This window comes from Canis lupus, chromosome 12 (genome assembly GCF_003254725.2).
Source record: "Canis lupus dingo isolate Sandy chromosome 12, ASM325472v2, whole genome shotgun sequence".
Taxonomy (NCBI): domain Eukaryota; kingdom Metazoa; phylum Chordata; class Mammalia; order Carnivora; family Canidae; genus Canis; species Canis lupus.
The window spans coordinates 62,685,807-62,700,460 of record NC_064254.1 but is presented as its reverse complement, the minus strand read 5'-3'; the positions used below and the strand labels follow the sequence as shown (position 1 = coordinate 62,700,460).

Here is a 14,654-nt window from a genome sequence, read left to right as displayed (position 1 = left end):
GGTTTTTTAAATATTTTATTTATTTATTTATTCATGAGAAACACAGAGAGAGAGAGAGGCAGACACACAAGCAGAGGGAGAAGCAGGCTCCATGCAGGGAGCCCGAGGCGAGACTCGAGTCCCGGGTCCCGGGATCATGCCCTGAGCCAAAGGGAGACACTCAACCGCTGAGCCACCCAGGCATCCCAGGAGTTTCCTTTTATATTTTTTTTAAAGTTAGTTTATTTATTGTAATTTCTACACCAAAATTGGGCTCAAACTCATGATCCTGAGATCAAGAGCTGCATGCTCTTCCAACTGAGTCAGCCAGGCACCCCCAAGTAAAAATTACTTAAAGTAAAAAATTAAGCTCACAACTACCAGACTGAAATTATTTCTTATAGAATAAAAATGAAGAAGCGAAGTCAGCACTGTCCAGTAGAACTTTCCATGATGTAAATGTTCTGTATCTATACTGTCCAATAAGATAGCTACCAACCACATGTAGCTACTGAGCATTTGAAATGTGGTTACTACAGTAGAGAAACTACATTTTTAAGTAAAGACCTATAAGTGGTCACCATATTAGACAGCATAGCCCTAAATATTTCTTTGTAGAAACAGAACCTAAAAGAATAATTATACAATACATACTCTAAAATATCTAGTTTTAGCACCTTCATAAGGTGTTGATTTTCTTTAATAAAAGTCTATGTTAATTTAAAAAGTTCTTATCCGGGATCCCTGGGTGGCGCAGTGGTTTGGCGCCTGCCTTTGGCCCAGGGCGCGATCCTGGAGACCCGGGATCGAATCCCACGTCGGGCTCCCGGTGCATGGAGCCTGCTTCTCTCTCTGCCTGTGTCTCTGCCTCTCTCTCTCTCTCTCTGTGACTATCATAAATAAATAAAAAAAAATTTAAAAAAAAAAAAAAAAAAAAAAAAAAAAAAAAAAAAAAAAAAATAAAAAGTTCTTATCCTTTTCTACTCTCACCATTAAATCAAACATCAGATGTTGGATGCATAGTGTCTGTGTTATAAAATTGACATTTTAAGTACTACTCTAGATCCTTTTACATCTAAAATCTCCATTGAAACTATATAACTACCAAAAAGCATACAATTAAAATTTCATTCATCCACTAAAAATATAATAGGAAAGGCTCTGTTGTCACATATGAATACTAGCTCTGACACTTACTAGTTCTAACTTCATTCAAGTTTATTTAACCTTCTAAGGTTCAATCTTGTCATTTTAAATGAAATAATATCTAACCCAGATGAATATAAAGATTAAGTGAAATAAAATAATAAACTTGCATTATATAACATCTGACCCTTATTGGACACTTCCTAAATGTGATATACCTTTCCCACTCCTTTCCCTTCTACCTAAATAAAAGGCTTCTGCTCTCTCCAAAACAACCACACCATGTTATTTTTCTCTGACATCTGAGTTAAGGGACATTTTCCTCTTTTCTTCATTTTTTTATTCAGAGATTTGTTCTTTGAATAACTCAGAAAAAGTATATTATATACCCTGAGCACCAGAAAAATATTTCATGCTATAGGTTGCACCATTATAACATAGCAGTTTAACATATTTAAAAACATCTTCTCAAAATAATTTAGAAGTATATGTCAAAAAGTCATAATGGACATGTAACACACTGAAATTAACTCAGCAATATTTTATAAATCACTAAGGTGTAAATATTCGGAGTAGCTAAGAAAGGAATGTATTCAGTCTCTTTAAAATCATGATTAAGAGAAAACAGAACTAATCAACATTTGTCATTTTAAAACGCTTTTCTTGTCTTCAATTTTTTCTATCCATATCATCAGTAACAAAACTAGGATCACATTTAATAATTTAAGCTTAACAGCACTTCATATTACATAATGAACATTCTTAAGACATTAGCTATGCTTCAAAGGATTTCTTTGATGGCTAATATTCTATTCAGAGCTAAGCAAAATGTCTGGCACATAGCAGATGTTCAATAAATGTTAGATGAATGGTTCCAAGTTTCTCCATTGTATGGACATACCCTTATTCAGCCATAGGCTGATTTTTCTACATTTTTGTTCATGTTAATATTTGCATTATTAAGAATGCAATAAATTTTGCCATAGGGATGTTTGAGTGGCTCAGCGGTTGAGAGCCTGCCTTCAGCCCAGGGCATCATCCTGGAGACCTGGGATCAAGTCCCACATAGGGCAACCTGCATAGAGCCTGCTTCTCCCTTTGCCTATGTCTCCACCTCCCTCTCTGTGTCTCTCATGAATAAATAAAATCTTTAAAAAAAATTTTTGCCATAAATTTTTACTTAACTGTTTCCTTAGTAAGCCAGGTTTTCAATAAAGAATTTTTATTTGCTATGAGTATTGAGCTTTTCCCTCAAACTTCGTGAAAATCCCTCTTCTTTTTTGTTTTTGTTTTTAAAGATTTATTTATTTATTTATGATAGACATACAGAGAGAGAGAGAGAGAGGCAGAGACACACGAGGAGGGAGAAGCAGGCTCCATGCCGGGATCCCGATGCGGGACTCGATCCCAGGACTCCAGGATTGTGCCCTGGGCCAAAGGCAGGCGCTAAACCGCTGAGCAACCGAGGGATCCCCAAACTCCCTCTTCTTAAATAAACATATTAGGCTGTTCTGGAACAAGGCTCTGTATTTTATACATTTGTATTAGATATAGCATTTTTAGGTAATGTTTAGATATCTTTGAACTTAATTTCATAACCAACATTTAGATAGTGTTCAAAATAAGTTCTCTTTAATTCATTTTACTAATTACTTAGACTTAAGGAACAGTTTTGGGATGCCTGGGTGGCTCAGATGGTTAAACATCTGCCTTCAATCAGGTCACGATCTCTGGGTCCTGGGATCAAGCCTGGAGTTCACTCCCTGCTCAGCCAGGAGTCTTACTTCTCCGTCTCCCTCTCTGCACCATAACTACCACCCCCGACCCAGCTCATTCCTTCTCTCTCTCAAATGAATAAATACAATCTTTAAAAAAAAAAGAATTAAATACAATCCTGTCTTCACTATTTCACTATTTCTACGTTACTATCTTCACTCCATTATTTTAAGTTGCTAATTCAAAAGATTAAATTTACATACACACCAAAAGTTAATTTCTATCCTGAAGGAGACAGTTATTGGATCCAGCTATAATTTTTACTTTTATTTCTTTTCAGACTTTATTTCTAGATATAATTTTTAAATTTTCATGACTAAGTTGAAACTTTCCACATGGCCATCATTAGGATGATGGAAACTAGATAGATGGAAATATAGTATTTATGGTGGACAGAATTCTAGGACTCCCAATTACCCTAACTTTTCAAAATTCTCTCCTTTGTCAAGATGACTGGATATCTCCTATGATCATGTTACATAGATAAATTAAAGTTACTAATTAGGTGACTTTAAGTTCACCAAAAAGGAGATTATGAAGTATGTGTCTTGAACTCTATGTAACCATACTTTAAAAGCAGACATTTTTTTCTGAGTGGTGGAAGAAGGGAGTCAAGAAGATCTGAAGGAGAAGCATTTGACCCACCATTGCTGACATGAAGATAGATGGAAGGTCCACGAGGCAAAAATGTGAGTGTGGCCTCTGGGAGTGGTACCTGGCCAACATCTGATAAAAACATGGAAGATCAGTCCTATAGCCACAAGGAACTGATTTGTATCAACACCAGGAATGAGTTAGAAAGAGAGGTCTGAGTGAGAGATGAGAACACAGCTGGCCAACATCTGGACTTCAGGCTTGTGATATTCTGAGCAGAGATCCCATCCACACTGTGCTGGACTCCTGATCTACAGACTGTGAGCTAATAAATATGTGTTAAGTCACTAAGTTTGTGGTAACAGGAAACTTAATTCAGTATCAAAGTGGGAGGAAGGAAAAGAAGGGAAGAGGAGTGTTTAAAAAAATGTATATACATCATAAACTGCAGGGGGTAGTGCTCAAGGCCTATCTAACAGTTGAAGGATGACAGTCCCAGGGTAGTAGTATCTCTTACATAGCATCTACCTATCAATGCAGTTTAGAAGATTTAAGAGAAGACTTACACAAAATTTTAAGTCTTTGGGGATTTTTAACGTTCTTATCTATGAGTGACTCTCCCCACCCCTTCAGGTTACAAAGTTCTCAATGCTAACAGCAACCTACTATCTCTACAAAACAGAAAAGTATCTGGGTGATCACTGGTACTTATTCATTCACTAGATTAAATGAAAATTAGCTTCATTTGCATGTTACTATACTACTCAGAGGACAGCGGGGTCAAAGGTTATGTAGAAACTCAAATGACATTTTAAACACTATATTAAGGAAATGTAAAAAATAAGAACAATGGTTATGTTTGTAAGTTGTCTTCCTTAGGATTTTTCTTTTATTCAGGGATGATATCCCTCTCATGAAATGACAGTAATTACAAATGTCCTTCCGTGGCAAAATGGGCAATGTAGCAGTGTGCTGGAGCTCAAGAGAACTTAATATTATCATAGGAATCCATGAGATTGTTAAAAACAGCCATTATTAAAAACTGAATTATAAAAATATATAATTATATGAAAAGAATAAAAATACTTAAAACTCATTACTTCCTAATTATTCTGCTACATTTTTTTTTAATTTTTATTTATTTATGATAGTCACACAGAGAGAGAGAGAGAGAGAGAGAGAGAGGCAGAGGGAGAAGCAGGCTCCATGCACCGGGAGCCCGATGTGGGATTCGATCCTGGGTCTCCAGGATCACGCCCTGGGCCAAAGGCAGGCGCTAAACCGCTGCGCCACCCAGGGATCCCATTTTGCTACATTTTTCTATTATCTTGAGGTTATTTACATTTATTCAATCTGTACAGTGGAATCACTACATAATGACGTATCACTGTGCATTCCTTCTCAACTCCACAGAGAATCACATTGATAGCTTGAAACTAATTGGCAAATGCTACAAATGAGGGCTTTTTAAAAACTTTTGTTGATTGTCTTAAGAAAGTGATGGAGAAACTATTAATAAATGCGAATGAAATATAACGGTGTAGCATGTCTATAACTGTTACATTGTAAATATTATAAAAAGAGAGGAAATATCCTTACAGTATTCAAAAACTGTTTTCCAATTCGGTAAATAAATCGCTTATAACAAAGTTCTGACATACATCTTTGCCTTTGTCATCTAACTTTTGTGTTGTTACTCATTTAACATTCATGTAAAAACTACACTTGTTCAACTGCAATCATAGCTTAGCTATAGATGTAAGAATTCCAGAAAAAAAAGAAAAACAGAGATGCCTGAGTGGCTCAGTGGTTGAGCATCTGCCTTTGGCCCAGGGTTTGATTCCAGAGTCCTGGGATCGAATCCCACATCGGGCTCCCCACAGGGAGCCTTCTTCTCCCCTCTGCCTCTGCGTCTCTCATGAATAAAATAAAATCTTTTTTTAAAAAATAAATTAACAAAAGCATTCTGTGCGAAACTGGCTACAGAGAATTTATAATAAAGAATAGTTTATGTACTATTATTATTTGCAAATTGTGTTCTATATCCTTCAAGTTGGTAAAATGAATAACATACACTAGATGATTTTTGGAAAGCCAATTACTAAACACTTGCCAAATCATCCACATTTTTTGAGATGTTTGCTGGTCCACAGATTACCACAATTACAACCACTGATATGGGAATATTTATATTTTTAAATGTTTTTCTCTACTTGTAGAATAAAAGACTTATTAGCCCTCAAAAGGAAAAATTTCAGGCAGTTATAAGTGCTGAGACATACTCTAGTTGAGAGCACAGAAGAGGTGGTGATAATCTCATCACAGTGTTGGTGTTGCTGGAGAAACCGTACAGCCAGTAAGCTGTTCATTACTGGACCAAAGAAAGTATGTAACCTGAGGAAAACATTTGTACAAAAGTATCTGATCTGCAACAGATCAGAAATTTTAAAAATTAAAAAAAAAAAAAGTTCAGAATCACTGGTCTAGGATACCAACATCTGCCACAAAATTACAAATGAATTGTTGTCTTGGGTAAGGGGTATAACTGCCTGCAAGCAAACTCAGTGCTATTCAAAAAAAAAAAAAAAAAAAAAAGATAGCCAGGTGCTACAGGTCAGAGGCTATTTCCAGAAGCTGTTAGTTAAAAGGCGACTGTGTATCACTTGTTTTTGTTTTCTTTTCCATCTGACACAGAATCCAGCCTGGCCAAATTTCATCTTCCATGTACTACCACAACCACCATTTACCAATCTTGAACTATATTAGCTCTGTGTTTAAGTTGCCCAGATGCACGGCTGATGTTTTCTAATCCTTACCTGATTCTATCTCATCTGTTAGGCCATTTTTATATGAACCATTATCCGCCCCCAGCTTTTCTGGATATCTTATTATTTATGTCACGGGTTTTGTAAAATAAAAATACATCACTAAAAATGTTTAGCAGATGCTTAAGAGATCTTTAACCTTTTTTAACTTACTGATAAATTATAAGCTGAAGAATAAAGATATTGATATTGATTAATGCACAGATTGCTGGCCATAAGCCAAGAGTGTCTCAGTGCTTGCCCCCATGGAACCATGAGAACCATGTCCCATGAGACTGATAGCACTGTACCATTTGATAAAGCATTAAGAAATCATATATTAAACGAATAAACAGGCTAAATTTAAAAAAAAAAAAAAAAAACAGGCTAAATTTGTATGGCCAAGAATATCCCAAACTTATTGAATACGGACTTATTTTTTTTTTTCTGTTCAAGGAACACTTAATATACCATGAAACAATTTATTTGTAAAATATACTTTGGAGCATTAGACATCATTCAATCTCACCACTGAACCTAAGGCTATTCAAATTAACTACTTCTTATGATAATCCTGTCTATCTAATATCAGTATGTCCAAACACCTTTATGTAATGCCTAAGAGGTATTCCAAATAGATTTTGTCCATTTTGTCAATTTCCTCTTACAACCTTATTTTTCAGGCTAACTTGGTTGTTCAAACTTGTCCATGACCTAAAGACACATTCTTTTAATTCTGTGTCTAAATATAGCAGTATTTGATATGCTTAAAGAAATATCTCTATTAATAAAGAATACAGTAATAACTCTGTTTTTTCTGGATTTCATTGTCTTAGTTTCTATGATAGCATGACATCCTTTTTTTAAGTGCTCTGGAATTGCTTGGCCTTAGTTTTTGTAGGAAAGTCAACAAGAACTAGGAAAGCAATGCACTCATTTTGTTTTTTAGTCATTGTCTTTTGAATAGGAACCCGCTTTATAAATTAAATTGTGCAAGTATCAGAATTAGTAGGAATCATTGAGGATATATGAATTACATGAAATTGGCTCTTCACACTCCATTACAAATGAGATAACAAAAAAACGAGAATTAAAAGTTTATAATAAAGACCTAAAGTGATAAAGAAGAGCAGATACAAGCTAGGCAGCAATGGGCAAATGATTGAAATTTCAAGCTAGATTTCTTTTGTTAAAAGCAGCTTCTCCAGTAAAGAAAAATTGATTAATCAGAGAAACTGACAAGGATCACAGAAACCTGGTCAATTTCTCTTAACAGCCAGCTCCACTTGTTAAAGACTTTGAAGCAGAAAGACACCGATTGTCAATTTCCTACAGGAGCTCTTTACACCAGAAAGAAGGAGTGGGGGTGGAAGTTGAGAAACAGGGAGAAAAACACACACAGTGGTGAGAGGAGCAAAATGAGTGGAAGATTTTAAAATAGCAGTGTTTCAGAAAAGATGGGAAATAATAGCACAAAGGAAACAAAGGCTCAGGTGAATTTATAGTGTGGAAGGCTATGTCCTGCATCCTTTGTGATGCTGTATTTTTGCTAGCTAAAATAAGATCATTCAGAACCTATTGTGTCCAACATCATTTCTAATTAGCATTATCTTAAGAATGGGCCAAGTGCCCAGGAGGCAAGAGAAAATTTATAGCATGGAATATACAACAGAAAATGATAGCAATGGGCATATCTTTTAATATATGGCACGAATACAATTAATAACAGATTAGGAATGGGCTGTTCCTCGTGGATGTTGAGAAAATGAGTAGAATGGCCAACAATTTAAGTGGACATGATATGAAAAGGTTAATTTAGTCTGCATACAGAAGAGAAATCTCAGTGGATGGAGAACCTATACGGGTGACAAGTAATAAATACATGGATGACTAGAAAATGAGTAAATCACTCTTGAGAAAGGGGCATTTTTAGAAAAAGCTGTTACCTTTCATATCAAATGAAAATTTTTACTTTAACAAAGGTTTTTAATATTTGCCACTTAAATTTAGGTCAGCATATGACCTGTGCATAAAAAGGCATTTATACATTTGTGTATCTCTGAGGCCAATTTGGGACTTTAAAGTTGAAAGAGGCTCCTGGGAATTCCCTGTCATATAAAATTTTCAAACTCAAAGGACTGTTTCTTCCATTTAACACCTACATCATTTTCCATGACCAGAATGCTTTTCCTTCTTGCTATGTGACCAAACATCTTCCTTTTTGAAAGAAATAAAATGTTTTTCTCAGAACTGCAAATGACATTGACAAGATACTTAATCTGCTCTGGTTATATATACAGATTTCATCAAAACTTGAATAAATCTATAAATTATAGTGATAATTCTTTCGTGGCATTTTATTAAACTTAAGGCAACTATATTACAGAATTTTAAGTAATATATTTTAGAAGTGAAGGTGATCTCTAAATTGTAAGCAGAACTAGATTCCATTATCAGGAGAAAAAAGATTAACTGCCTATAAAACTAAAAAACTAGTTGAAGATTTAGTGATGACCTAAATTTTTAAAAATTTTATGTAAAATAAAAGCAATCTTTTCTATACATACGAAAATAAAAACATATTAATATAATTCTGTTGCTGTTTCTCCCAAATGACAATTTCCCAAAGGATTTACATTTAAAAAATAAATGTCTCACATATTCAGATTTATGAAATTGAGTGGATGAAAGTAAGAAATAATATATATAGTTAGGTTTACTCTTATTTCAAAAATTTAAACTTCATCAACAAATATTATTTAGAATCTATCACTCAAATGCATAGTATATGTTTCTCTATACTTTCTTTTCTCAATTTCCAAATTAATTTGTAATCCCTATTTTTTCCTATTATAATTTGATTAGTTTTAAACTCCTCGAATTTATAACTGCCAATAATTTGACAAAGGAAATTACTTTCCATTTTTAAAAAAACTTTTAGACAAACTGCATAAAAAAGTAAATGATTCAGGGATCCCTGGGTGGCGCAGCGGTTTGGCGCCTACCTTTGGCCCAGGGCGCGATCCTGGAGACCCGGGATCGAATCCCACATCAGGCTCCCGGTGCATGGAGCCTCCTTCTCCCTCTGCCTGTGTCTCTGCCTCTCTCTCTGTGACTATCATAAAAAAATAAAAATAAAAATAAATAAAAAAAGTAAATGATTCAAAACTAGAATTTAAGTTACAAAGAAAAACAGTAAAACAAAATACAGTAAGTTAATAAGCAGTAATTTTCCTTAAGTGATGGGATAGTAAGTGATTTTTTATATTCTTTTTTTTTTTTAAAGATTTTATTTATTTATTCATGATAGTCACATAGAGAGAGACAGAAAGGCAGAGACACAGGCAGAGGGAGAAGTAGGCTCCATGCAGGGAGCCCGACGTGGGACTCGATCCCGGGTCTCCAGGATCGCGCCCCGGGCCAGAGGCAGGCGCTAAACCGCTGCGCCACCCAGGGATCCCTGATTTTTATATTCTTTGTCTAAATTTCAATACTCAACATGTACTACATCTATAATTAGAATATAAAAGATAACACTCTAAAACTCAGAATGTTAAAATGTTTCATATTTAGCTTTCAGTCCATTATGTTACTTAAATATGAATTTAACAGTAATTTCCTATCCCAAATATCTAGACCTTATAAAATCATTTTAGACTATATTTCTGTGTGAGGAAAAGATTATAAGATTAATTATGAAGCCTAATACATTTGGTAAAGCACTTACCAAAGTCATTAAATCAGAGGCTCTTAAATAGTGGCAATTTTGCCCTCCAGGGGACATTTAGCAATGTTGGAGACATTTCTGGTTGTCACAACTGGGGAAGTGTACTGCTGGCATCTAGTGGGTAGAGGTCAGGGATATTACCTCACATCCTATAAAGAACAGGATAGGCCCTTACAGCAAAAAATACCTGGGCCAAAAGGTCCAACCTGACCCTAAGGGCCAAGGCTGAGAAAGTCCCCTGTGGATCGTTAACCTATACTTTTCCTTAAAAATACCACCATATGTACCTCAGAAAATAATTTTTAGAATGCTGTAGAATTCAGACTTAGAGTTATCTCATTAATATTTTTTTCTTTCTCTCTCCAAATAAAACACCTTCTTTTACTTTGTTCCTTATGGTCCAATTTTCCTGAAACTGATTTCCAGAGTTCAAATATTACTGTGAGATTTTTAATAACTTAAAGATGCTCTATTTTATACTTCATATGGTTAGTCTATGTTCCTATTTTTCACAGTGGAGATAAGATAGAAAGCAGAAAGAGATGGGAAGTGGGAGTTGGTGCATGAGAGCAGATGTTTTCATTCATTTTGTTTTGCTTATTGCTATAGCTCACCTATTAGGTATTCAGTAATTTTTGTTGAATAAACTGATGAAGCTAAGTCTTGATTAGACTGCCTACCATCAGATTCCCTTTGAGGAGTGATCTACCTGCAGAAGCTCACCAGTGGAAGGCCCTAACATCAAGTCATACCATACCCCAAAGCTTCTTCATCTAATTGGCCTAATTTTCAGGTGCATATTCTTTTAGGTACTAACATAAGAGCAGCCTAATCAAGACTCTGCTCTGATCAAGACCTCAAGTATAGATGGTCAGAAGTTGTATGGCATTTTAAGATTATTTTTAAAATTACTGATTGGACGTGGGGGATAAAAGAAGAGTCATGAGTTAGAAATGATACTACATTTTCATATCCAAGTAAGTCAATTTGGTGTAAATCCTGAGATGAGAAAGCGTAAGAGGCTTGTCCTCCAAACTGGAACTCAGTACATATCAAAGAAATTGTTACTGGTGCAAGTTTTACCCAAGGAAATAGAATAAAGGGAGAGAGAAGGTAAGAGTCACAGAAGTAAAAGAACAGTAAGTCTTATAACAGTACAATGTAAAAAACTGCTCCCTCGTGACTGATTAAGCCAACTTAAGTCTCATCCCTGCTCCTGGACTTAAAATAGTTTTTAGGAGAAAGAGATGGAGTCATTGTTCCCAGGGACACAGAAAGGCAGAGATGAATACATAAACCAAAGAAGTGGGGTCTTGATCAGAAGGATGGAAGGAAGAAATGGATGCTGGGTATACAACCCACAGCTTCCACAACAAAAAACTTAGATCTTTTTCACACAAGCAGATATCAAGACAGACCAGCCCCATCCTCTACTTGAGAAACGGACATGCATTCATTATGCTCTTTACTTCCGTTATGAACAAAGATGTAGATAACTGTATTTTTCTCCATTATGTTTTATAGTGTGTGGGTAGTCTTCGTTTATCTGCTAAGTTTGAGCCCTGCCAACCCTTATCCCATATATTTTTTTCTGCATTATATCAATTGCAGCATTATCTATGTTTTTTTTTTTTCTTTAAGTTAAAAAAAACAAAAAGAGAACAGTCAGGATACCTGGTACTCCCCTTTCAGGCATGAGGCTAGGCACTTAAACTACATTAACTCAAATCCTCACAACCCTGTAAAATTAGTACTGCTACCTGATTTCTATAGCTAGGAAATCTGAGTTCAGGTAATGAGACAAAATTCAAACAGTTAGAAAGCACTGGAGCTGGGATTCAAACCCAGTTCTATCTTACTACAAGGTCTCCACTCTTTACATTTAATATCATTCTCAAAGAAAAAAATAATATCATTCTCATCTCCCTAATGATGTTGACTCTTAAAATATTTATTGAACACCCATGTCAATTTTCTCTGGATTTAAGAAAAGAATTAACAGGTTAGTCCTTCCCCTCCAATAAACTGCAGACACTTTAGACTTAGCAATAAACTATGGTAATAAATACAGCACAGACACCACCATCTTTTTCTGCTAAGGGTTTGGGTACAGAAACCCAAAAGTATTCTGGGCCCAGAAGTGCAGAGTCTACCATACATAACATATAATGAACATTAAGAGTGACATATAAAAGGGAAATAAAAATAAATTGAACACTATGAGTTCGCATATGCTCTCTTGGTCAATAAGAATTGTTAGTTCCCTATAAGCCATACCTTTTTTTTATTTTTAAGTAAGCCATATCTTTATATCCAATGGAAGATAGGGGAAAATGTTCCTAATCTAATGTGCTTTCTTCATTATTAAAGAAATGTTTATGAGTAGGAATTATATGAAAAGCATACACCTATGTATTATAGGAAATACAAAATTTGGTAAAACAATTCCCCTTAGAGTTTATTTATTTGAGGGAGAGAGAACATGTGTGAACGGGGTGGGGAGAGCCAAAGGGAGAAAGATAATCTTTTTTTTTTCTTTTTTTTTTTTCTTTTTTTGAGAGAGAGAGAGGGAGAGACAGAGACAGCGAGCATACAAAGCAGGGAGAGAGGTGGAGGCAGAGGGAAAAGCAGGCTCCCCGCTGATCCCAGAATCCTGGGCTCATGGCCTGAGCCGAAAGCAGTGGCTTAACTGCGCTACCCAGGCACCCCAGGGAGAGAATCTTAAACAGGCCCCCTGCCCAGTATGGAGCCCTACATGGGGCTGGATCTCACCACCCTGAGATGACGTGAGCCATACCAAGAGTCAGACGCATAACCGACTGAGCCATCCAGGTGCTCCGAGTTTACAATTTTTTTTAAAGATTTTATTTATTTATTCATGATAGACACAGAGAGAGAGAGAGGCAGAGACACAGGCAGAGGGAGAAGCAGGTTCCATGCAAGGAGCCTGATGTGGGACTTGATCCCGGGATTCCAGGATTGTGCCCTGGGCCAAAGGCAGGCGCTAAACCGCTGAGCCACCCAGGGATCCCCCGAGTTTACAATTTTGTAGGAGAAACAAAACAAGATATAACAGAATACAATGTATGACAAGTGACCCATTATTTATAAAGAGTTTTGAGTTCATAAGGAGGAATTAAGAAATTCTAGTTAAAATAAGGAAAGGCCTCAGAAAAGAAGGACCTGAATCTGGAGCTGGAATCTGAAAGATGGCAAGATTTCCAAAAGTGAATGTAGGAGGAATTTAGGGAAAAGACAAAGTCCTATCTGTGCAAAGGAAAAAGACAAAGACGAACAGGTTATGTTTACAGTGACAGATTCTAATTCCAGTGATCCTGGGGTCCCGGGATCGAGTCCTGAGTCAGGCTCCCTGCAGGGAGCCTGCCTCTCCCTTTGCCTGTGTCTCTGTCTCTCTCTCTCTCTCTCATGAATAAATAAATAAAACAAAAAAAATTTTTAAAAATAAGAAAAGTAACAGGCAATAAAGCTCTGGAGGAGAGCGAGTATTTTTTAAAAATTCACAAATACCTATGTCCAAGGTAAGGACCAAAGGTAGATACACTTGCCTGATCACAAGCTGGCCCAGCCTTGGCTTGAACGTCATCTTCCACCCCCTTTCCTTGCTCCTTCTACACATCAAACACCCAGTAGCAGAGCTGCACACTGGTCTTTCCAAGAGGCTCTTTCCACCTGTCCACATCTTTGCACATTTATAATACGTAATGCCCTCAGAGGCTGGCAGTTCTCTAGGTATTTCCAAGGCCAATCTCAAATGGTCTCTATTTGTAAAGCCTTCCCTGCTGCTAAAAGAATGGGCAATTCCTACCCTAATGCTGTTATCTTAGCATTTACCACTATTGTAACTGTTGGTCTCTCTCAGATCTTTCTCTCTCTCTCTCTCTCTCTCTCTCTCTCTCTCTCACACACACACACACACACACAGAACTGCATGCTTCTTAAAGACAGAGACTGGATATTAATGATCTTAATAATCATTATAGTGTCCAATAAAGTTCCATTTTCCCTCCTGCCTACATACAACTCCTTTCCTCTATTAGAATATCCTTTTCTTTGTTCTTTGTCTTCTCATTCTTCATCCCTCATCACAAATTTACTGCCCCAAAGAAGTCTTCTGACCGAAAGACTAGGTCAGGTTCCTCACAGTTAGACTTACAGCACCATGAACCTTTTCTTGATAGCACTCACAGTGGTTTTTATTTTCATTTGTGTGACTGGACTGTCTCCCCTACTGTTCTTCAAGCAACCTGAAATCAGAATCCCTGTCTGAATTTTGCTCATAATTGAATCTCCAGCACTTAGCAAAAGATAAGCACATTAATATAAAATCTAAGCAGCTAAAAATGTTGCTGGAACCTAAGAGCATAGCTCTGGAATCATACTGCTGGCTCAATTGCATGAAATTAGGCAATTAGCCATTCTAAGGTCATTTTTTCATGTATAAAAAATAAGAAAATAATAGTAACTCTCTTTCACAGTTGTGAAAATTCAATGGATACAAAATGCTTAGTATAGTTCTTGGCACATGCACTCTATAAAAGCTATACGATAACTATTGTTATCATTCTGTGTCATTGTAAATGATGTCACAATTACCATCATTGCTACAA

At 36.1% G+C, this 14,654-nt stretch overlaps 1 protein-coding gene across 5 annotated transcripts in view; it reads right to left on the bottom strand.

The window, feature by feature from the left end:
* Window positions 1-14,654, bottom strand: part of LIN28B (lin-28 homolog B) — a 123,484-nt gene that overhangs the window by 86,597 nt on the left and 22,233 nt on the right. The gene's annotated exons all lie outside the window — the stretch shown is intronic.